The 25,417-nt window shown below is 41.2% G+C and overlaps 5 non-coding genes across 5 annotated transcripts; 3 read left to right on the top strand and 2 right to left on the bottom strand.

Moving 5' to 3' along the window:
• Window positions 1–6,072: 6,072 nt before the first annotated feature.
• Window positions 6,073–6,154, bottom strand: trnal-aag (transfer RNA leucine (anticodon AAG)). Its single transcript has one exon. It is a non-coding gene; the product is annotated as a tRNA-Leu (tRNA).
• Window positions 6,155–7,832: 1,678 nt separating this feature from the next.
• Window positions 7,833–7,906, top strand: trnat-agu (transfer RNA threonine (anticodon AGU)). The gene has a single exon. It is a non-coding gene; the product is annotated as a tRNA-Thr (tRNA).
• Window positions 7,907–8,918: 1,012 nt separating this feature from the next.
• Window positions 8,919–9,000, bottom strand: trnal-aag (transfer RNA leucine (anticodon AAG)). The gene has a single exon. It is a non-coding gene; the product is annotated as a tRNA-Leu (tRNA).
• A 14,636-nt stretch (window positions 9,001–23,636) lies between these two features.
• Window positions 23,637–23,708, top strand: trnaa-cgc (transfer RNA alanine (anticodon CGC)). Its single transcript has one exon. It is a non-coding gene; the product is annotated as a tRNA-Ala (tRNA).
• A 1,310-nt stretch (window positions 23,709–25,018) lies between these two features.
• Window positions 25,019–25,091, top strand: trnak-uuu (transfer RNA lysine (anticodon UUU)). The gene has a single exon. It is a non-coding gene; the product is annotated as a tRNA-Lys (tRNA).
• The last annotated feature ends 326 nt before the right edge of the window (window positions 25,092–25,417 follow it).

The following is a 25,417-nucleotide window of genomic DNA, read 5'->3' as shown; positions in this document are numbered from 1 at the left end:
ATATAGTCCTTGCTTGCTGCTTCAGACGTCATTCAATGTTATGGTAAGGGGGGGAGGGTCATGGTATTTGGCCAGTTAAGAGGCCCAAATGGTCAGTTTAAGATTATGCCCCCAGGGGGTTCCTTGTTCGCATCTGGAATCCTTATCAGTTAACCCCCTTTCCTGCCATAAACCCCTGTTGCTTAGAAGTCTAATTTTCAGGCAGAACTGACTTAAGTTAACCCTTTTTACATCTTATCTCTTACTTCATTCCCCCCTTATAAAATATGGCATACGTCAGGACTGCCTATTTTTACACATACAATGTCAGGGCAGATCTTTCCTTTTTAGATGTACAGGCATGCATTACCATGACATTGTGTGTTCCACAGTTACAACAAGATGTTATTGATGTTTTTGTACAAGTGATAGTTACAATTATACATATAAAACAACCCTAATCCTACAAATACATAAAGTCCTACTCCAGGACCCAAACGCAGACCTCAGCCATGTGGAGATCTATCGTCAGGATCTTGGAACAGCAATACTGACCCAACTCCGATTATAATTTTTTGGCTTATAGATATGCCAACACCCGGAATGTGTTGATACCATATCCCCAGAAATGCTCCTCAGGCCTAACAAGCACACTGTTGGTCTTAGGAAACATCAGACACAGAAACGGTAACAACATCCTTCTTTCTGTTCACTCAGTCTCTGGTGCCGTGGGTCGGTGAAAGTGCGATACGCGGATCCAGCGATCTCATCCTGTCACTCAGATGGCACAGTCAGTAGTTGGTGGCTCTTGATATGGTCCCTCCCAGCAGGATTGCAACGTCTGGCAGGGTATCTCTTCTTCACCTACACCCACTCGCCAGGTATCCGGTCGTGTCTCCCCTCTACTGGAGGTCCCCAAGCGTCCGGCACGTGTTCACGAGCCCTGTGCACTGCTTCAGTTAACAAACCTAAAATACTTTAATAGAGAGTTAGTTAATTCATCAGTGCGTTAGCCAAACTTGGCCTCCAGGGAGTTTCTTTGGCTGCCCGTGATGATCTCAAATGGGCTCAGTCTCACAGTTCTGTTTGCTCCAGCCCGCAAACCGCACAGGACTGCAGGTAGAGCATCTACCCACGGTGTTCCTTCAGTTGATATTTCCTTAGTTGGTCTTTCAGACTGTGGGTGATGGGGGCAATGTGACTTCTAACTTACCCCTAGTGAGGCAATTACAGCCTGGCACACCTTCCCAGTGTAGTATGCCCCTAGATCAGTATCCAAGGGGAAGGGCAGTCCGTACCACGGGATCATCTTTGTCATACACTTGGGTATGTGCCAGCCCACATCCCATCATTATACAACCCCACATTTTTACACATTTGTTCTAACCACTATTAAACATCTATTAAAGCCCTCAACCTGAATTCTCCCCTTTCCCCAATAGAGGTTTCACAGGGGTCTCAGACTCCCGCTCTCCCAGTGCCGCTCGTCTGGCATCTGCATCTGCATGGTTGTTACCTTGAGTTACTGGAATTCTTTATTTATTGTGTTATTTACACCTTACTCAAGCTGCTTCTGTCGGCAGCTGTAAAACTACAAATCAGTTCAGAGACAAGCCCAGTATTCTTAACTGGAGTCCCTGCCGTTGTGAGAGAATCCTATTTCTCCATAGCCATCCAGAATTGTGGCCTACATGCAACAAATACATACATTATATACATATACAGTAACCCTTTGTCCACACTTACATATAAAGGAATGGTTGATCCATCTGAGGAAACCCCAGTCTCAGCACCTGTAAGAGAGCTTGTTTCAAATTATTACAGGCAGCTTTTGCTGCTGGAACCAAGGCAATCTTGTCCTTGTACTGCACTCCCCCCTTAAGCAGATCTGTTAAAAGTTGTGCTCACCCCGTAAAAACATTGCACCCTGGCCCTGTTAAAATTCCACAATGCTCGACACAAAAGGGCCTTATTATAACTGCTTAATATTAGACACTCTAAAGCTGAAGCAACTCAGACTTGTGGGTTTCCTCGTCAGGGGAAGCACTCAGAATACCATCAACATACTGAGTGATCACAGTCAGTTGAAGCCACGTGATACCCTGTTCTGGATAGTCATTCTTTGTAATGCATAATATTCCAACCCAATAGATCTGGGATAAAACCACCCATTAAAATCTGGTACTCGGTAAGTAAAACTTGCTGCCCCAATACTCCTGTGGCTTCCTGCCATCTCCCCATATACATTACTCTATAGCACACTGTTGAACAGAGGAGTGAAACAAGCATGACAGTAGTGCTCCAGTATCCCCTAACAGAGAAACCAACACTCCATTAACAATACATTTTTATCCACTGGACTGGGACAGACTTAGGGAGGCTACAAGGGATTTACAGGATCTAATCGTTAGGTAAACAGATCTTCTCACAAGATGTTATTCACCCCAGTCTCGATTCTAAACCTACAGCGTTTCAGCATGTCTGGTTTCGAGACATTCGAAAAAATCCAAATTGTTTCCACTATTGCAACTAATTGTATAAAAATACAAAAACTGTTTATCTAACTACTTTTACGTCCACCTGTACTGTACTTATACGTTTCAGACGCTCTTATATTTTCCAATCTCCTTACAGATGCAGCCATTCAAAGTGCGCGGTACAGACACGTACCGGAGGTAATTGGCTACGGCGTCGTGCATCGTGACGCGCGATGACGCAAAATACCGCGGTGCGTGATTGGTTGACCGACAGGGGCACTCGTGGTCCGTTGGTCTGTCGTAGAAAGACTTACTGTAAACGTCTTTACTGTGCCCGTTGTAGATATTGAATTTTACCACTGAAGGGAAATCTTAGTAGCTGAGCATAAAAAGAATAGGAGCATACTGTAACGCGTGTGAAGGCCATAAACGATATTAATTTTGGAACATAAACATACAGTATATAGCTGGTCTTGGTACTTTAAAGAAAAAAATACACACCAGTATTCCATTTCTCCCTAAACATTGTAAGCTTCGAAGTCTTTAACTAACGTGATACCGGAGTCAACAAGCATACTTTTAGAATTTGATTAAAAGGGAATATAATATGGAATCGCGTATCTCAAGAATTTAATAACGGTATGATTATATCCATGTACTGCGACAGGGCTCTGTAGGGCTGTTTCGCCTGCCTGTTCATGTGAGCTGTCTTGTAGCTTACTGGTCTAGGTGCATGACTACCAACTGGCAGGTTGTGTGTTCAAATCCAGCTGGTGCTGGACTCCTCATTTTTATTTATTTATTTTTTAATCGCGTAACATAAACATATTACCGTATGCAAACTGTACTGTATACAGTATGTATATGTATATTTAATGTCTTAACTGTGCCCGTTTAAGTATTGAATATTCATATCTAATTTTACCACTGAAGGGAAATCTTAGTAGCTGAGCATAAAAAGAATAGGAGCATACTGTAACGCGTGTGAAGGCCATAAACTATATTAATTTTGGAACATAAACATACAGTATATGGCTGGTCTCGGTACTTTAAAGAAAAAAATACACACCAGTATTCCATTTCTCCCTAAACATTGTAAGCTTCGAAGTCTTTAACTAACGTGATACCGTAGTCAACAAGCATACTTTTAGAATTTTATTAAAAGGTAATATAATATGGAATCGAGTATCTCAAGAAATTAATAACAATATAATTAAATTCATGTTGCAAAAGAACTGCAACGGACATAAACACTTCCTTGCTTTTAACAGAGCGTTCCATAATTTCTAACTACGAAAATGCCAGGTGAAAGGATTTGTAAACATATTTTGTTAAAGCAAGTCAGTTTTTTCCGCAACACATAAAAGACATTTTTCCAAGAAAGTTTAGCCTTTGTCACTAATGAAACCACTAAATAAAGACATAAATATAGAAATCTTAAGATTTGTTTTATTTAATGTTGGTAGCAGGATGAACTGTCAGAGTGTATGTTTTGTTGCAGAGTTGCTGCAAGATGTTAACAGTGAAAAAGGTATTTAGAAATGAGTTATTTCAAGATGAAAAAGAAAACATACACGAAACATGGTTTCATTATGACCAGAATCGGTCTTGAGATATTTTTAACTTGATTTACAGTATTTGAAAGGTATGTCTTAACACCGATACTACAGTGCTTAAGTACTGCTCACGTATATGTTTCTAGGTTTATATTATGCATTTCATACGGTCAAATTACTTTTGAGCAACTAATAAGAAGCGCGAAACGGTATGTGTTTTAGTTTCGTTTTGTGCGGGGACTCTGCTTTTAACAATGTCCCCGTGGATTGATTAGAGATATCAAGTACATACAAGTCATTTTTTAAATGTTGTATTTCGTCTTGAAAAAATGTTACGTGTACATCATCTATCAACAATTACACAGGTTCTGTTTCCATATTGCGGATTTTGGTTACGTAATATTATTTTCTAGATTTCACGTTGTGAATATATGATTTGGGCAAACAGAGCCGCAAAGAAGTTAATTATTGGTTGTTGTTTTTTTTTTTGCAGTTTTATCTAGAACAAGCGATGCTTAAACCTTTGTCTGATTCTTGTGAAACTATCCACACGACAGTTACAGTACCTAGGAGTTGACTTCAGTGATGTCACTGATGGGATGTTTCAAAAATCCATCCTCTGTAAAACGTCTTCTCTAGTTGTCCTGCATATGTATTCGCTAATGAAGCTGTGTGTTCTGAGCCTGGATCTCTACATTTCTGTATGAACCAGCTTAGAGGGCTAAAGACAGCTTGTGTTTAAATTGAGTGTAAGGCAATTTATGCTTCTAAAGTCATGGTCAGCATTTCTTTTTGTACTGTGCTGTAAACTTGTTCTGTGCCAAGTCACATTATTTTATAGCGTTTTTATAGCGTTATCAAATCCAGTGGCGCTGTGTGTTAGTTTCCTGACTCCCATGTCACATGGTCTGTGATTGAAACCTGTAAAACTGGTTTAATTCGTCACAGCCAGCACTCTTCAGGTGTGAGGGTCTTCTGCTCAGAATGAAACGCTAAAATGTTTGTGTATATTCTAATGGTAGTGGGGGCAGGGTGTGTGGGAACAGGTTTGGTTGAAATTGCATTGGAGATCTATGTTCTTCACACCTGAAACATTTTCTCTGAAAGCATTTTCTTCACAGTTTAACCGATCTTGTTACAGAATGTTACAGTTTACTATTATTATCCATATTAATTTTAAGTGCTTAATGTAAAATCTTGTAAAAATATATTTTCATTGTTCCAATATACATTAAGTCTGACTATCATATAATAAGTTAAATACAAAACTAAAGAAAAAATAGGGTTAAATATAATTCAAAATATTTTGCTAACAATGTTAACTGTTTATGAATAATAAAATGTATTAACTAAGGAGTAGGATGGCACAGTTGTTAGTATGTTTTTTGTTTTGTTTTTTTTTCATAAATACAACAGTAGTACCTGATGTCTCAGTGGCTTTCAAAATTAAATTATGCATGCAAACCTGTGAACTAGAAAGATAACTAAGATATCCATCCATTATATTCCATAATATCCATAAAATATATCATGCTGAAATATGTGTGACACAGTGGTGGCCTGACACGGTGAGGTGCCCTGGCAGCTGTATGATGCAGTGGTGGTCGGGTATGTAGAGGTGTTGTGCGAGGCATGCTTTTTGCACGCATGCAGTAAATCCCATGATCGCTTTTGAACTTGGACAAAGTACTTCCAAAGGAGCGCTATGCGCAAAGATTTAACAAGCTCAACCCCCCCCGATGATTTGGTGTGAAGAAGCAGAACATTCAAGTTTCACAGACAGAAGCAGCACGCCAGCACAGCCAACATTAAAACGGAGGGCACACTACGATTTGCATTGACACAAAAGTGATCTGGGCAGACGTCGTTCCCTGCATAACGCAAAAAGTGGCAAAGCGCTTTTGGGTTGAGAGGACGCAAGAAGGTTTTTGTTTTGTGCCTTGATGTCAAGCTGAGAAAGTATCTTTAAACACTTTGCTTAGTTTCTCGAGAGACTGCCAAAAAGCAGTTCCCTCCCTTTCGTCTGAAGCCAGCTGAAAGGGGGTCTTGACAGAAGCACCTGGCAGCAGTGGGATTCGAACCCACGCCCCCAAATATACTGGAGCCTTAATCCAGCACCTTAGACCGCTCGGCCACGCTACCCGCTGTGTGTTATCTCTTTGTCTCATTACTTGCCCGGAGGAAGCCGGGTGGGTTTTGCTCTTGTCGCCCGACTTAGTGGCGTTATGACCGTGGAACCGACTGCACCTGCTTTTTCTGAGATGCTTCCCCTCTCATGGCGAGATCTCGACTTCTTTAACACCTCTGGATAAAGATCTTCTGTGGAGCAGGTTTCAGACCTCTGCGTACAGCACCCTTGATGTCATTTTATTTTTACAGCAGCCGCATCCGGAAAGTTGTGTCTTTTACGTTTTATTTGAACAACAAAACTACATACAATACAAACAAGAGCACATATAACGTATCAAGAAAATCGTCAGGGGCACATGCTATAATACAATTACACTTTATGAAAAACGATTACACAAGGTAAATAAAGATAAGGTCCGCACAGCTTGTTCTTACATTTCGAAAGAGTCCGTAAATACCCCTTGACGTCTATTTTGAACTGTTCAAACGTAGGACTCTTCCAAGACCATTTCACTTTATACCACATTCCTAAACGAGGATGCTTCTCCTGTTTTAGAACTATTTTGGGCGGTATGGCTTATACAGCACACCCACAGTATTCTAATGGTGGACTGCAGATCTGTGCTATAGTTCAGTCGAATTCAAAGGATCCAGCAATCGTACTGGATTTGACTGGGATTCTGAAATGTCTCTTGCAAAAGTATTCGGGTTTGCTTGAACCTTTGATACAAAAAGTGATCTGATCTGAAACTACCCAGCTTACAATCTCTGAGGTAGTTGTCACTAAACTCTGACGTGATGTGGCACACATGTGCCATGTGCCTTTACTTTTGTAAAAAACTGGTATCGGGAAAAGTTTCTTAATATTTCTTTTGATTAGCATGCAAGAAAATGTGATCATTACCTATGGAATTTCCCGCCAGCGTGGAGCTTGAATTCACAACCTTGAGACTCAGTGTTCAAGAGTCACAGAAGAGGTCAGCCTGGTCTTCAGTTTGCCAACGATAAGCTCCGGCAGTGCTCCTCTGTAAAGCAGATTGTTCGGATCGGTTATGTGGGACGGCACTTCGATACTAAGATCGTTTGCAGCACACGCATGGTTTCCCCCATCACGCAAAAAACATAGACGAAGGAAGCTCTATTGTCTTGGGCTGCTGACTCCCGGATTTAAAGCGCTCTGGGTGCCAGCTAAGTCTCTAACAAGCACACTATAAAGACAGGAATTACACTTTGCGCACGTCACGCATGGAATGGCGAGGCTACTTGATCCAATATTATCTAGTCTCACCTCATATGGTGCCGATTCCTGGTTTTCATTTAAGAAAGAGCACTGCGAACACCGTAAACAGTGCAAAACGTGTGATGAAAGAAGTCTTTTCCCCCCTTTGTCTAAAGCAGAACACAGCGGAGTCATGCCGAGGGTTGTGAGATCAAGATTTCAGTGGAGCACTGTCGTCTACGTCTTTAGCTACATGAGTTGGACATCCTCTTGTACACGGAAAGCAGATTGAGATCCTCTGACATGAAAAGTGCCAGATAAAAGCCATTTCTCATCCTTTCTCTTAGTGGTGGAGCTATCGCATGTAAATGAGGAAACTTGCAAGGCGAGCAGGCTCGGTGCACACCGAATGCAGATGTCTCAGAGCAGTTGAGACGTGTCCATGTGGCTGTCAAAGGACAGCACTTTGCCGGCGCCGTGGCTTAGTTGGCTAAAGCGCCTGTCTAGTAAACAGGAGATCCTGGGTCCGATTCCCAGCGGTGCCTTTCTTCCTGTCTTACTGTACAGAATTTATCCTTACGGGCAAATCCCATGCCTTTTAATTCAGGTGAATGCAAGTGTTCGTTTCCTTTCTGGAACAACTTGTTTTGAAAGAAATCTATACAGCTTGAGAAAGATGAAACACAAATCTTGCTTATCAGTGAAGAAGAGGTGCTCCCAGCAGGCCAGCTAATACCAGCAAGTTTTTTTTCACCCTGACCCAGAGAATGGAGAAAAGCGAGGCGCCTGTGGCTCTGCAGTGTAATCAGTTCGCGAATTCGGCGGTTAGCTGAAAGAGTGGTAAATGGAGCTCGCCCCAGCCCGTCCTTATTCTTTTAAAGAGGATAAAAAATTAACTTCGCCGCCACTACTACCAGCTTTAAAAGACTGCCATGGGCACGGAAAAAAACACACCACAGATGACTTTTCTGGAACCGAAGCAGAGATTCCTTTACGAACCAACTGATAAAGCTCAGCCAGTGAATACTGTTAACAGAATGTGAAAGCACGATCAACTTTGTAACTGCAACCACAGGAAAAACAGCAAGAAGCAGGCTCCATTCCCCATTTAAATCTGTCGTGCGAGGCATGCTTTTTGGCACGCATGAAGTAAATCCTACGATCGCTTTTGAACTTGGACAAAGTACTTCCAAAGGAGCGCTATGCGCAAAGATTTAACAAGCTCAACCCCCGCCGACGATTTGGTGTGAAGAAGCAGAACATTCAAGTTTCACAGACAGAAGCACCACGCCAGCACAGCCAACATTAAAACGGAGGGCACACTACGATTTGCATTGACACAAAAGTGATCTGGGCAGACGTCGTTCCCTGCATAACGCAAAAAGTGGCAAAGCGCTTTTGGGTTGAGAGGACGCAAGAAGGTTTTTGTTTTGTGCCTTGATGTCAAGCTGAGAAAGTATCTTTAAACACTTTGCTTAGTTTCTCGAGAGACTGCCAAAAAGCAGTTCCCTCCCTTTCGTCTGAAGCCAGCTGAAAGGGGGTCTCGACAGAAGCACCTGGCAGCGGTGGGATCCGAACCCACGCCCCCGAAGAGACTGGAGCCTTAATCCAGCGCCTTAGACCGCTCGGCCACGCTACCCACTGTGTGTTGTCTCTTTGTCTCATTACTTGCCCGGAGGAAGCCGGGTGGGTTTTGCTCTTGTCGCCCGACTTAGTGGCGTTATGATCGTGGAACCGACTGCACCTGCTTTTTCTGAGATGCTTCCCCTCTCATGGCGAGATCTCGACTTCTTTAACACCTCTGGATAAAGATCTTCTGTGGAGCAGGTTTCAGACCTCTGCGTACAGCACCCTTGATGTCATTTTATTTTTACAGCAGCCGCATCCGGAAAGTTGTGTCTTTTACGTTTTATTTGAACAACAAAACTACATACAATACAAACAAGAGCACATATAACGTATCAAGAAAATCGTCAGGGGCACATGCTATAATACAATTACACTTTATGAAAAACGATTACACAAGGTAAATAAAGATAAGGTCCGCACAGCTTGTTCTTACATTTCGAAAGAGTCCGTAAATACCCCTTGACGTCTATTTTGAACTGTTCAAACGTAGGACTCTTCCCAGACCATTTCACTTTATACCACATTCCTAAACGAGGATGCTTCTCCTGTTTTAGAACTATTTTGGGCGGTATGGCTTATACAGCACACCCACAGTATTCTAATGGTGGACTGCAGATCTGTGCTATAGTTCAGTCGAATTCAAAGGATCCAGCAATCGTACTGGATTTGACTGGGATTCTGAAATGTCTCTTGCAAAAGTATTCGGGTTTGCTTGAACCTTTGATACAAAAAGTGATCTGATCTGAAACTACCCAGCTTACAATCTCTGAGGTAGTTGTCACTAAACTCGGACGTGATGTGCCACACATGTACCGTGTGCCTTTACTTTTGTAAAAAACTGGTATCGGGAAAATTAAGGTCGAAACCCAAAACAGTAACATATTTAAGAGTAAATGCCTCCTAATAGCTAGCAAACGCTCCTAGTTAGTAAAGTTGTTTGTGTCCCTGCCTGTCATGCGGGAAACCGGGGTTTGATTACCGACGGGGAGACAGCTAGTTTTTTTATGATCAGATTCCAGTCTTTAATGCTGTGTGTGAGAGTTTATGTAACTTTCCTTTTCTCACATTTTCTGACGACTATTCCTAAGGAGCGCCCTGTCAACTCCTAATACTTTTCAAAAATCTGCCTGCATGTTTGATTAGTTTTGTTTTACTTAGAAAAAGTTCAATATCGATCATAACTAAAGAAAATTATGATCAGAAACAAAAACAAAATGTTGAAGATGCAACTCGATCTTGAATCAGAGATGGGTGACATGGGCTTCTGTTCTGATATTGTTGTACGAGAAACAGGAGGAATCTCTTCTCTCCTATGGAGCATGAGCTGAATCAGGAATGAGACATGTCATATATCAACGCATGACCTACATCGTAAAACTAAAACTAAAATAAAAACTAACATTAAGTTATCAGAGACATCCATTTATATACAAACAAGAGACAGACAAAGCAATAATTCTACATGAACTTGTCCTGCACTGATCAGACTAATTGAAATGGTCTGATTCAGAGCCTGTGCAGCTTGTGCTAATACAACAACGCCAGTATTGAACCCTCAGCACCATACTGACTACTGAGCACAAGTTCAGCTGCTCTCCAGCTTTGTTACGCACGTTTTTTTATTGCAAATGGAGCTGATCTCCAGACAGTACAGTGTTAGTCAGCAGCCTCTACTAGTAATACATCGCCCCTGTCCAAAATCTCTAGGTAAAAAAAAACACATTTTATACATTTGTCTGTTTAAAGATATAATCTCTTTAAAAAAGACAAAGGGTTTGTGTGTCAATTGTTTCGAATTAATTTTTAACGCAAAGAAAAGTAGTTTTCTTCCAAGAAATCACACATTTGTCGCAACCTCCATACTATACTTCTCTCTTGTAGTATTAAAGCATTTTGATTTAAACTGAACAATATATTAAATGTTTCATCTATACACTTACGATTAACATAGGCAGCCTTGAACGGATTGCGGAAATCAAATATACAGATGGATTCAGAGTGTGCTTTCCAACTTTTGTGTAACATTTTCCTTTGATAGGGCGGAGTTGTTTTTAAAATCTGGATTAAATAAAAAGGAGTGACGTCAGTGTAAAACAGCTTTCCTTCATGGGGAACAACAGTTGTGTTCCATATTTCTAATTATTTTGGTTTCAAGATAGCAATTTAGTATGAAACATAAAAGCCAGCTGGATAAATCTGTTACACGTCATTTACAATGGTCTTTCAACTAATAGCCCGTGCAGGGATCAAACCCCAACTGTTGTTGTGAGTTGCATAAGGCTCTGCAACATGCAGATGAGAAACTAACCTCTGCTTCTTCATTATATACACAGTGAGCTATATTTGCGAGCCTACTGCCCCCTGCGGGCTCTGTATTTGATTGCGGTACAAGACCGGCCGTGGAGGTAAAGTGAGACGGGTGTGTACATTAAAAGGCTCATAGCGTCCCTGGGAAGGCTCAAACCACCACCCTTTTTGTTAACAACCGAGCCACAAAGACTCATGTACAGCTTAACACTCCTCGGTCTCAGTGAAAGTGATACACTGGAGTGAAAGTGAAAGTGATAAATTTCTGGAGAATCATTTGTCAGTTTCCCTACGGGACTAATAAAGTATTATCTATCTCTCTTAAAGGAAAATCGCCAACAGTGGCCGATATCTATTGGAGTTTTTTTCATTCTATACTGCAATTTCTGAAGGGTACAGGCTTGGGGAATTGGACCTTATGGTGAAGGCTGCGGGCTCAGCAGCAGCAGAACCTGATCAGTATCGGTTGACTCCGATATACTTTGACAACTTAACTTCTGGATTTAGAGACATTTACCTTAGTGTCGGTATACTAAGATGTTTTGGTATCGAGGAAGGAGGGACAAAGCAAATTGGCAGAATGTGTGCTACTTTGTTGACTACAAGTCCTCACATGCCAGAGGGTCAATATTAAAAAAAAAACGTAACAGTATAATCTCTTGTACTTCAAAATTTAATAGTGTCTGTTACATTGTGTCTCACACCTAAGTCTCAGAATTGTGAGACGAGTTTGTAATCAGGAGGGAGGGCAATAGCAATTCAGCAGAAATTGCATTCACCTTTTCCCAATGCATTCTCACATGCCATTTTCTCACATGCCATGCTCAGAGGGTCATATTTTTAAAATGGTATCATAAAATGTCCTGAAGTTCAGGATTTTGACAGTCTGTTATATTGTGTCTCACACCTTGATGTCAGAAATATGAGATGATTTTAAAATCAAGAGGGAGGGTCCTAGAAATATAGCAAACATTGCATTTACCATTTGACAATGTATTCTCTCGTGCCATGTTCAGAGGGTCGTATTTAAAAAAACGGTACAGTACAATGTCCTGAAGTTCAGGATTTTGATAGTCTTTTCCATTGTCTATCACACATCTGTGTCAGAATTTTTAGACATTTTTATAACCAGGAGGTAGGTTCGATCACCCTCTGCTCATCCTCAGTTAACCATATAGTCTCATATGCCATGTTCTAAATGTCCCATTTAAAACTGCTATATTAAAATTTCTTGTAAAATGCAAGAGTTTGAGACTTTTTATGATCAGAAGGCAAGGTCGTGGAAAATATGCAGGAAGTGCCAGTGAATTTACGTTTTGCCTTTGTCTTATTTACTCGTGGTATAACATGCCAGTTTGTTTTATTGTGAGTTGTGTTTCTGAAATGTGTTTCATACAAAAATGCAATTTGGACAGTCTCTACTTACATATTCCCCTTTACTGAGGAAATGTACAATAATACATCCGGATAAGTATTTTTAAAAATGACTGTAGAGAGCCATCTACAGGCGAAAGACGACATAACATGACACCAGTAGCATTTAAGATGGAACGAAAAACGCAAAGCAGCAGCTGGCGAATAAGAAGCCAACTTCAGCCTCGTTAATGCAATAGCATTAGGTGAGGTGGAAAAATATTTCTTGCTCTGAATCGTAACATTTTTATAGGAGGTGTTCTAGGACCTCTTGCCTCAGAAAAAAAACTGCCAGTACATCAGTTATTTCTATTCCATCAATAGCAGCAGTGTTATCAGTACTGAGCCCTAAATGTAGGTCCTATCATCATATAAAAAGTCGAAAGTATCGACTGCATTCAACTGATAAAATGTATCTTCTATGAGAGTTATATCTTTATCCAAAATACATCAGAAACAAATTTGCACGTTTTTTGGGGGGGATCCTGAAGACTGAGACTCAAAACTTTTTTTTCCTTCTCTCCAGGAGGAAGGATTATTCAGATGCAAACATTGTCCCAAAATCGATGTACTCTTCAATGATATTCAAATCCTCAAATTCTTCATCTGAAGGTCGATATTGAAATATGATATCGTACAAATTGTGGTTTTCTTTTTAAAGCAAATTTTATGCTTTAAATTAAATAAATTGTATTTATTATGAATGTGCCGGAATTTTTTCAGTACTTTAGAGGGTTCTGCCATTTTAGATGTTATGCTGTTCCTGTCTGATTTATCAAATGTGTCATTTAAATCTCCCGTCATTTCTATATCAGCCTGAAGGCCTTGAAGTAAAGATTGCAATTCATCCAAAAATGCAATTCATCCAAAAAAAGTTTCCCACTGGTGATACATACAAGGAAATGAATGTACATTTTCCCCCCAAATCAACAAATTTAAAATCAAATACCTCCCTCATCTGCAGGTGGAGAGAATAATGTCAGAATAAATACAGGTTTAAAAGTCAGGAGCATTGATAGTCCTATTTTAAAATGACACTAAAATGCTCACAATATATTAAAAAGCTCTGTAAAATAATAAAAAAATTAAAAAAGGTAAAAAGAAATAATACACAGTTATAAAGCTCAGGAATTATCAATGGGAACTTACAATGGGTTGATATGATTTAAAAAATAAAATATTTGAAAAAATCCACTTACAATATGCTAAAAATGGCAAGAATACTTAAAACAGGTTTTGAAATTTAAAAAAAATAAAACAAGTTAAAAATAAATACTAAATGGGTTTAAAATTCAGGAATGTGATTGGTCAGATGCTTACAATGAGTGTTGCTGGTGTTTCGTGTGATTTACTGAAATGAAAAAATATTCAATTTAAAAAAGGCAAGAGCTCGTATGAAAAAAAAGTTCTTAAGTATCTTTGTTGTAAGAGCTGCACCAGAACTAGTGTATTCATATACATCAGAAAAGTAGCTGAACTTGACTGGTTTCTATTCAGTTATATGCATTAGGGATGAAAAGGAGACTTACATGGATTTTATTAGGTTTTAGGAATCAGAACATTTATTTTTACACATTTATGCCTATGAGGAGAAATAACTTCCTGCTTTCAGCGCTTTTATTGTTTCTGCTTGTAACCTCGAACAGAGAAACCTAGTACTGACTCACAGAAACGCCCTGGAGTTTCTGTGTTTCTGGGATTTAAGAGGGATGTACTGTATGAAGACAGTAAAGGGAGTTTTTTTTTCCCGCTGTAGAGTATGAAGGCGGTTTGATGAGTCTGGAGGGAGGAGACGCGCATTCCGCACGGGGAGCACAGAACAACGAGTTTCACCTGCAGCTCACCGAGTCCTGTCCTATATAACCGCTGAGCCTGGGACACACTGAGTCTCTAACCAGTGTTCGAGATGTAAAGGGTTAAACCCAGAAGTCGAGAGTGGAGTTTTTGTATAAGTGTAAGATTAAGGGAATAGGGTTTTGGTGGGTTTGGTGCACAGCAGAGGTTTCGGTTTAGGTTTAGTTTGCTTTTGACACATTTGTAACGGCCATGGCGGCCTGTAGGGTCGGCATGCACCGTTACATTTGTTCACTTTTGGTGTATAAGGGTGGTGAGGGTTTGGCTCACTCGGGTGATATTTCACGGTTGGACTTTTCAAGGAAGGTGTTAGAGAAAGGATTAAGGCATTAGATGTCAAATGCTTAATCACTTTGCTGAAGGGAATTGGTTTTGACATTAGTTTCAATCGGCGAAGTTACTGGAACAATTTTGGATAAAAATAGAGTAGAAAAAAAGATGTGGGCCTGATTAGAATGTTTGAATGGCAGAAGCTGATGGATCTTTGTAATGTGGTGTGAGCCTGGTCAGTACCTGGATGGGAGACCTCCTGGGAAAAACCAAGGTTGCTGCTGGAAGAGGTGTTAGTGGGGCCAGCAGGGGGCACTCACCCTGTGGTCTGTGTGGGTCCTAATGCCCCAGTATAGTGACGGGGACACTGGACTGTAAACAGGCGCCGTCCTTCGGATGAGATGTAAAACCGAGGTCCTGACTCGCTGTGGTCATTAAAAATCCCAGGGCGTTTCTCGAAAAGAGTAGGGGTGTAACCCCGGTGTCCTGGCCAAATTTCCAATTGGCCCTCACCAATCATGGCCTCCTAATAATCCCCCCCTATGAATTGGCTACATTACTCTGCTTTCCTCCCCACTGATAGCTGATGTGTGGTGAGCGTTCTGGCGCACTATGGCTGCCGTCGCATCATCCAGGTGGATGCTGCACATTGGTGGTGGTGGAGGGGAGTCCCCATTACCTGTAAAGTGCTTTGAGTGGAGTGTCCAGAAAAGCACTGTATAAGTGTAAGCAATTATTATTAATTAATAGGACTGTGATTGTTCGCATGTTTAATGAGATGGTGATGAAGGAAGATGTTTTGACATGGTTGTCTAAGTATTGTTTAGTGAAAGGTGAGCTTCAGAAAGTCTTGGATGATGATGGCATCTGGAACTGTGCATGGAGAGTACCTGTTTCATTGCATGAAGACAAAAAATGGTTATGGTGGATTTAAACACATTCCTTCTTTGATTGGATTAGGTGAAAATAGAGGCCTTGTGTTCTACCAACGGCAGCCAAAACCGTGCAGGAGATGTGGGGAGCTGGGTCACTTTGTGGATGCCTGTACAAAGGTGGTGTGTGTTAAGTGCAAGGAAATTGGACATGCATATACTGAATGTACAAGTGTGAGGAAATGTAATCTCTGTGAGTGTGAAGGTCATGTGTTTAAAGACTGTCCAAATTCCTTTGCAAATAGAACAAAACTGGGAAGACCATTGCTCTTCCAATAGCCTGCCACCTGTGGAGACTGAAAGTGCTCAAATGAAATGTACAGAACAGAGGGTGCAGTCTAAAAGAGACATTGGATTTAGAAAATGATTTAACTCCGAGCAGAAGAGTGAGGGAAGATCATTTTCCGAGTCCTCAGGTAGGTTCTCCCATGGGTTTAGATGTCTCTAATATATGTGATCTTACTGACCAAGCTTTAGAACCAAAGACTCAAGGAGGGCAGGTGGTGAAATATCCTATGGATTGTGGGGGTGGTGGAGGAGGAGACAATTAAAGCAAAAGGGGGGGGAGGCCTGTTGGGTAGGTGTCACCTACTGAATGATTGTAGCCAGAGCTTTTATTCTCCCCTGGTCCTACTTTAAGTTTGGCTCTTAATATTGTGTCAATAAATGTGAGAAGCATTCGCTCCAAGTTAAGGGCAAGGACTATACTATCATTTGTGAGGAAGGTAAATGCTGATATTGTGTTGTTACAGGAGTGTGGGTTACCCTTTAAAAACTGCTATAAGGATATGGAAGAACTGTGGACATTGGGCCCATCAATCTGGAGTGGGTCCAAAGAAAATAAATCTGACGGTATAGCTGTTCTAATTTAAAATAAGATGGTAGAGGTACGTCAGCACCCTGTAATGAAACCAGGGAGAGCACTGGTGGTGTATCTGGGTTTCATGAATGTCTAATTTAAACTCTTAAATATATATTGTCTGAGTTGCTCACATGACAGATATGTCCTAATTCAGGAACTGAGTATATTGATTGGGATGGGATTTTAATTATCTTTTAGAAAGAGAAGGCAGAATGAGGGGCGAGAGATGGGTCCAATTTGATAAATCATCAATATTATTGCAAACATTATGTAAAGATTTTAAACTGAAAGATGGCTTCAAACTTCATAGTCAGGGGAGGGCAGGTTTCACATGGCACTAGTCTAATGGGACCCAAGCCTCACGCATTTTGTTTTGATACGTGATTTTACTTGCAAGACCACAGGCCTAACCCCTGTTTTTTTTTCTCTGACCATTGTCTGCTGTCATGTACAATTTTTATTGTGTGGAAGCTCGATATTTTGCTTCTGGAAGGTGAGGAAGTGACACACAGGTTCAGGGAAAGATATAAGGAATGGCAGTCTTTGTATGACCTGTTTGGCACAAGAGCACAGTGGCTGACCCGCTCTGACCCCCAGCTTCTCTCCCTGTCTGTGTGTCTCATGGAGTTAGAAAGACTACAAGCTGTGCAAACTTCCAAATCTGTAACATCATTTCAAGGGTGTATGATAGATCGTTCACAAGATCAAATGGCTATTTATTATTGTAAGAACTGTAGTTCACTACTGTTCTTTTGACTCTTGAGCTTGCATTATACAGCCGTTGAGTGCATTTTGAACCTAAGAGATATCCAACTGATTCAACCTGTCTGATGAATGTTAAATGGGTTGTGACTTTTGGCAAAGTTTTTTGCAACATTATTTGTTTCATGAATACCATTCATCTCTATAACAATTTTCCTGTACCTTGAACATATGTTTTAAATTGCTTGATCCCATTTGGTGCAACCTTTCCGTTGTACTCTTAATGTGTTGTTTGCATTAGGAGTGTGTTAAATAAGCAGAAAAGAAGCCAGTTTCTTCTACTGCTTCTGATCTTATATAGTGGTCAGAATCTCTCATCCAAAAGCTGATGAGTGGGAGGGGGGGGAAATTAGTGCAATTAAATTAGATCAATTAAAGGACAACAACCAGAAACACTGGTTCTCACACTGAACACATTCTCCTTCAATAATCTTTTTTACCAACAGGTGAGTGGAGTTGCCATGGGCACCAGAATGGGACCCAGCTATGTCAATATCTTTGTTGGCTGGGTAGAAGAACGCTTCTTCACTTCCTACACTGGCTATGTCCCTGACCTCTACAAGCGATATATTGATGACTGCGTCAGTGCCGCCACATGCTCCAACAATCAGCTTAAGTGCTTCCTGCACCATTTCACCAACTTCCACCTGTCCCTCAAATATATGGTTAACATATCTTCCACTACTCTTCCGTTTCTGGACATCAACTTCTCCATCAACTACCCCAGACTCTCCACTTCCGTTTATTACAAACCCACGGATTCACACAGCTATCTCTTGTTTTCACCCCAAACATACTAAAAATTCTCTCCCTTTTTCACAGTTCCTTCGGCTACAACAAATATGCAGCAACGACATCGACTTCCAGAATCAAACCCTCAAAATCTACTCCTTTTTCATCAACAGAAGATACCCCAGCAGTGTTATTGACAGGGCCCTTGCCCGAGCCAAAAACACCCCTCGGACCATCAACCCAATCAGGAACTCCCACCATAACAACCGCATTCCTTTGGTGCTTCCCTAACACACTTCCTATACCCAGGACTGTTAACGACAACTTTTCCATCCTACAGGATGATCCCTCCATTGGGGCCCTCTTTTCTGACCGCCCCATCATCTCATATCGCCAATCACCTAATCTGCGCAACCTTCGTGTTCACAGCTCCCTTGACCGCTCTCAGCAACCATCCACACCAGGTACTTTCCCCTGCAACAGAGCTCGCTGTATCGCCTGCAAGTACACATCCAACACCACACTCATTCAAGGCCCCTCAGGACAATTCTGGATCACCCAGATGGCATCTTGTACCTCCAGCAACCTTATTTACTGTATCTCTTGCAGTAAATGCCCAGTTTCTCTCTATATTGGAGAAACAGGAAGGAGACTTGGAGACCGCTTCAGAGAACATGTCAGGGCTGTGAAGATTGAAGATCTCTCCAAAAACCACTGTTTCTCATTTCACCTCTGATGGCCATGACCACTCTAATCTCTCCATCTGTGTTCTCAAAGATGGTTTTCTGAACTCATACATTAGAAAGACTACCGAAACCAAACTTATCCTGCAGCTAGGATCACACCTTCCCCCTTCTCTAAACAACAGACTACTATTCTACTAAATTTTCTCCATTCATTGGAAGTTGTATTTCACACATCTCAACACCTATTCTGACTTCACACCTCTTGATTGCCCTCTCTTTCTGTCCCCTGCTCCCATCTCTCACTCCTCCTCCCTCCCAGCCTTTGTTCTCCCACTACATTACCTTTGCCTACTGCCTTCTCTCTCTCACACCTGAAGAAGGCTCCACAGCCGAAACATTGTTTTCTCTCTTTTTTTTTTTTCAGCCTGGAATAAACCTATTACTTGTTCCTTAACAACCGGAAACAATTTCTTCGGTCTTTCCAGAGCTGTAAGTAGTCATTCCAAGTTTATTAACTTGTCTCTGTGCTTGTATGTACTCTTCAATAGCCACTGATGTTATTTACAGCAACTATTTTTAAAAATAAATTAGCATTTTTTTGGACTTCCTTTAAAGAATTGGCACATTTGGCAGAGCGGTGGCTCTGTGGCTAAGGATCTGCACTTGTGGCTGGAAGGTTGCTGGTTTACATCCCACAGTCGGCAGAGGAATCCTACTGTCACGGACATCCAAAGGGACTCACCGTGGGGAGCAGGAGAGCGGAAAAAGACCCATATGCGTAGCGGCAAGACGGGAAAAAGGCCCGGGCTCATTAGTGCAAAGAGTTCAGGAATGCCGTATAGAAACCTATGCCCTCAGGGAGCGGACGTGGGGCGCCCTGGTGCTAGGCGGGTCTCAGGACATCCGAACGTCAATGCTGAGTGAGGACAGAGTGCAAGACCCGGAAATATATAGCCCAAGGGAAAGAGAAAGACCGGAAGGACAGCAGACCGGAAACTAGGGACGGGACAGAGAAGGAGCGCCCTCTGGCTGCAGAGGGCGTGACACCTACTCCATTGGGCTCCTGAACAAGGCCCTTAACCCCAACTGCTCCAGGGGTGCCATATAAATGGCTGACCCTGTACTCTGACCCCCAGCTTCTCTCCCTGTATGCGTGTCTCAAGGAGAGCAAGCTGTGGTATGCAAAATAGGAATTCCTAATGCAAGAAATTGTATATGGTCAATACAGTGATCATATCTTATTGGCACATGGTAATCTCCAAGGAATAAGTAATAGGTTTATTCCATGCTGAAAAGAGAAGAAGAAAACACAATGTTTTGACCATGGAGCCTTCTTCAGTTATGATTTGATTTTTTACAATCATACCCACACAAACTTTGCAATTTTTAAAAATCTTGCAAACACAACCCAGATATGTTGACTTTAAAAAAAACAAAAACAATTCGGGGGGTATTTTTTTTTTAAGAAACACATACTTCTTTTCTAGTTTTTTATGTGGCTGTGACTGTCAGAAATCCTCAGTGAAAAGGTATGCAGATCCTGTGCAGATGTAAGTAGTTATTGAGACAGGCGAACAATCCAGAACGTCAGGCGAGGTCCAAGGTTGAGAGGCAAAAGAGAGTCCATAACCAGTAAGCGAGATTCAGAGTAAACGCGAGGTAGAGCTCTCAAAGAGAAGACTCAATACCGAGTAGCGGGAAGCGGGTTTGAATGGTTAAAACAGTGCTGCTTGCTGCACAGTAGAGCATGTGCTGGTGGATTAACACATGTTGATCTCCACCAGTTGGCTGGTGGTCGTGACATTGACAGAATGCTGTTTTGTGATTGATGCTATATCAAAATATAGGGTCCCTCAAAAATTAAACACAGAAATAAAAACATTGAATGGATTTGTACATCTGTTGCACTCCTACACTATTAACATCCATTGGGAGTTGAATTTCAATTATGTTTCCACTTCATTCAGATGTGTTCCCTATTTTTCAGATTGTTGGCAATGCCACATTTTAAAGAAGGACAGAGAAGTAGGAGGCCAGACCTGTGGCTGGTGGAGTAGGGAATGAGATCAAAGAATTTCTGAAGTTTTTTAAGCTAGAAAAAAAAATTAAGTGGCATGACAATATGTGGTCAACACTGTCAAACAGAGTCCTTGGAGAGGATTGCTCCAGCAACAGGAAATGGTTATCAGTGATTTGGCATGAAGATAGAAAAAAAGTAAGAATCCAAGTGCTTAGGGCGCAGAAGGAGGTGAGTATTGGTAAGTATTCAAAACCAGATGACAGTATACAATCTATAGTCCATATTTCAAGTCAAAGTGAGAGACATAGTTTGGAAGGCAACACAGAGCTCAGAAGTTCATCAGGAGATACAGAAGATGCATGGGCTGCACACAGCAGCACAGACAGTGGTGACATGTTTGAAGGAGAAAAAATCTGTGAAGAATCAGAAAAAAAGCCTGAAGAGCACAGTGAATATTCCCAGGGGGCAAGCGTGCCTGGGACGTCACCTCAGGATAAAAGGGGATTAAGAAAGATTATGTCTGTGCCTAAAACTTTCCAAGTATGTCTGAAGGCTGAACAATGGAGAATAATACCACCTTTAAAAGGTACATCTAAACTAAGATGATCATGGACCCATATCTTATATAGAGAGTTCAGGAAGATAAATCCTTGCTGCCCAATAGCCTTCAAATACCAATACATCAGGAAAGAGAAAAAAAACTTTCTTATAATTAAAGCAGTCTGTACTTTCAGTTCCTGTAATGTAAAATACACAATGACAACAAGACAAACCAATGGGCAATGATGACATCACAATTGATGTTGTACTAATAGGGCAAATACAACACAGTGAAAGGGAAACACAATTTCGACAGGCACGTCAGCCTTACTCGTTTAAAAAAACACGGTCTTCTCGTTCCTAAGTCAGATTCTTAGTGCTTTAGTTACTTCCAACCTCGACTGACAGCTCACCGGATCTGTTTGTGATCAGACCATGGAGTGGGGGGCTGTACCAAGCGCACGTTCCTTCCCAATGCTGAGGCGATCATTCGGAAGATGGGTGTGAAGAGAGACAAGCTTTGTTGACTAAAAATCAAGGCAGGATATGCACTAATCACTGGCAACAGTTATGTTTTCTTACTATTGAGACTCCCACATTGCTAGTTTTTTGGAGGTAGCAACAACAATAAAAGGGATACTTAACAAGGAGATACGCTGTAGCAGTGTGACTCCAACAGATGCTCCTGAAGAGGCTTAAGGTTTAAGCCAGCTCCTTAGAGCGCTCGGCCGTGTTACTTTCAACAGCGGCTCTTCAGCTCTTGTTTGACCTAGTGGTTTTATAATGTGTGGAAACGACCGCAACTTCGTTTTCTGAGATGCTTTCTCTCATGTGGTGAAATCTCGACCTCTTTGGCATCTCTGGCTTTTGTTCTTCTGTAGAGCAGGCTTTCACACCTCTGCTTATAGTGCCCTTGAAGTAATTTTATTTTTACAGGAAGACGTATTCCCTAACGATCTCTCCTGTTTTAGAAATGCTTCATAAGGCGTGTTTGATTCAACGGACAAACAGTATACTAATTGTACAATGCAGATCTATGCGGCATTCGTACTGTCTTTGACTGGGATTCTGAAATACTTCTTGAAAAGGTATTCAGATTTTCTTGAACCTATAATGAAAACACAGACCTGAAACTCCCTAACTTCCAATCTCTGATGTTGCTGTCCTTAAACTCGGATGTGATGTTCTGCAGACGTGCAGTGTGCCTTTACTCTCGTTGTTTTCAAAACTACCTCCGTTGTCGGGCGCAGTTAAAGTAGAACTGGCCTGACTGCACAGGAAAGTACGGAATGATAAAATGTTTCTACGGCTCAAAATGTCCCTTTAGACCCTCGTCATGTTTCTGTGAGGAACGGGCAGGTAGAGAGGTTTAACAGATGCTCATGATGTTTTACACGGGGTGTTACCTGTTGTAGTGTTTCAAAAGATGTGTTAGCGGACCACAGATTATCTTGAAAAGATTTGGGTTTGCACTGGCTGGGATTCAAACCTGGCTCAATTATTTGGAAGGCGCCTGTACCACCAACGCACTTCCGAGAAGCGCCTGCAAATTATCACAATCCTCTCTTACCTACAAAGTTATGGAGACACAGACGTCCAATGAAAGCTCAAGGCTCCACTCAAGGCTTTATTCACTCAAGGCTCCACTCTTTTGTTGTGATGTCATTTTAATTAATATTAGCTTTGATAAGGTGTCATTTTGCCTCTTAAAGTAAAGTCTGCTCCTTTCTTCCTGGTATAGAAAGAACGTGTTCCATCTTTGTTTAAAAACACCACTAAAAGTAAATTATTCAGCTCTACCGCCTGTGTGCATTGACAAGACATCTCAAAAGGACATATTAAATAAGAACACGATCCTTCCTGTTACCATTCCTGTGGTTGGGGCGTCCTTTCACCCTTTTACATTAAATCATCAGCACTGCTGTTTTTCTATGCATAGTTTAATCAAGAGCACTTAAAAGATGCAAAAAGCTTACAAATAAAATAGAATTGAAAGACAGTCGAGTAAGGAGGTAGAAAAAAAGCACTCCCCCGTCTGGGAATCAACCACCGTCGCCCATGTAACTGGATACAAAAATAACAGATTAATTTGTGCCCAGTCTCTTTAAGCTTCGATGCGATTATTTTTCCTTCCTTATTTCTTCATTCCTATGAATTTACTCTGTAGTAGAAGAAACGCGAAAGTGGGAAACTGCAGGCATTCTTCGTGAGTGGTGTGATCAGTGAGCATTTGCACATCTCTAAGTCTGTTCCGCAAATTTTAGCATCGGGGATGTAGCTCAGCGGTAGAGCGCATGCTTCGCATGTATGAGGTCCTGGGTTCGATCCCTGGCATCTCCAGGTGCTTTATCTTACAGTACTCACATTGCAATCTGTTGTTGAGTGAGAACTCTTTGCTCGTGTTCAGAGAGAGCCAGGTTTACACAATTAAATGCAGGCACACTCGACGTGCTGCAGAGTTCCGCTGCTGTTTTAAATGTACCTCATTTAGTTCTGTTAAATCCTAAATTTGAACTAATAATTTAGTTCAAATTCAAGAAATCCTGAGATTGCTTCACACTTGTCGTGGCTGTTGCAGAAAACACCTGTTGAATCTCACCCGGGATTTCCTGAGAGATCATTCAGCGAGCGAATCCTCCTTCTGAACTCCGCACTAAACTGAAAGCTTCACGAACTCCTCACTGCGTGTCCTGTACTGTTACAAGTGCTCTCGTGTAGATGTGAAGCACAGCCATAAACACACTTTTAACTTTTTCCGTTTGTTAAGGAAAATGCAAAAGAGCATGACAAGTATTGAACGTATAAAATATCCATGGCACAACTCGAGAAAGTACTGAAGGACTACACATCGACTTTTGATGATAACAAGAGATTCAAGAAACACAATCGTCCGCAGCTGGGTTTGGATCCTGAACTCTAGAGTTAAAAGAACATAAGCGACGGATATGACCTATAAACTCTCTTAATTGTCTTATAGTTTATGAAATAAAACAATTTCTTAATAAATTCTAACTGTTGAGAGACGATTTATTGAATTTTAACAATATCACAATTACAAACTTGTTCGGTTAAACTGTTATTCACATACTCTAACGTAAATAAACGTGAGTGTCTTCCGGTGTGTGAGCCAATTTCTCCAAAAAATATTTGTTAGTCTGTCGGGAGGCTGTGCAAGGTGTTAAGAAATAGAATTTCTAAAAGACAGGCTCCCTAAGCTTAACATCAAGGCTGTTTTCTCTACAGAAATGCTCTTTAAATTTCAGCACTGTTGCAACTCCCTTTATAAAGGGTGTGCACACGTATACAACAAAGGCATTGAAAGATTGTTTTAATTATTGTTCCAAAAAATGTTCCATTTGTTTTCTTTTTAATGTTGTTGATTAAAAGATTTTATCAAATGAGAAAAAAATCTGAATGTGAAAAAAGGTCCAAATGCTATTGAAAAAAATCAGTAATGTGAGGAAAGATGGATTGTGGGAGCCCCTTTACTACCCATGTCATGCTGTATTTCTCACTCATTCTACTGGGATTGGTGCCGTCGCTTCTGGATAGTCTGTCAGTGGTCATTCCAGACGGGTCAGGTATGACTGCTCTCGGAACAAGAGACACGTGACTTGCGAGGATCCCGACAGTGTCGGTCTTCTTTCAGAGCCCGGATAGCTCAGTCGGTAGAGCATCAGACTTTTAATCTGAGGGCCCAGGGTTCAAGTCCCTGTTCGGGCGGCTGTGCCGTTTTTAATTCTATTGTGAATGTCATTCTAAATAGTCTTTTATCTTTCACTCTTCTAGCTGTACTGTGGTTATTTTAAATGTCCATTACTTGTATTTACAGTAGTGTATTTAGTGTTTCATTTCAAAAAACGAAAATGTTCAAGTAGATCTTGTCACTCTACTCCACGTAATCATCTAAATTAAATCACAGTAGAGTACAGAACACGCAGTGAGGAGCTCACACAGTGAGTACTCTTGAATACGACAAGAGGAAAGGTACACTGCACATCTGCAGAACATCACGTTCGAGTTTATCGTGACAGCAGAGGTTGGAAGCG

The sequence above is a fragment of the Lepisosteus oculatus genome, chromosome 14 (genome assembly GCF_040954835.1).
Source record: "Lepisosteus oculatus isolate fLepOcu1 chromosome 14, fLepOcu1.hap2, whole genome shotgun sequence".
In the NCBI taxonomy this organism is placed as follows: Eukaryota; Metazoa; Chordata; class Actinopteri; order Semionotiformes; family Lepisosteidae; genus Lepisosteus; species Lepisosteus oculatus.
The sequence above is the reverse complement of the archived record's forward strand: the minus strand, read 5'-3'. Positions and strand labels throughout refer to the sequence as shown.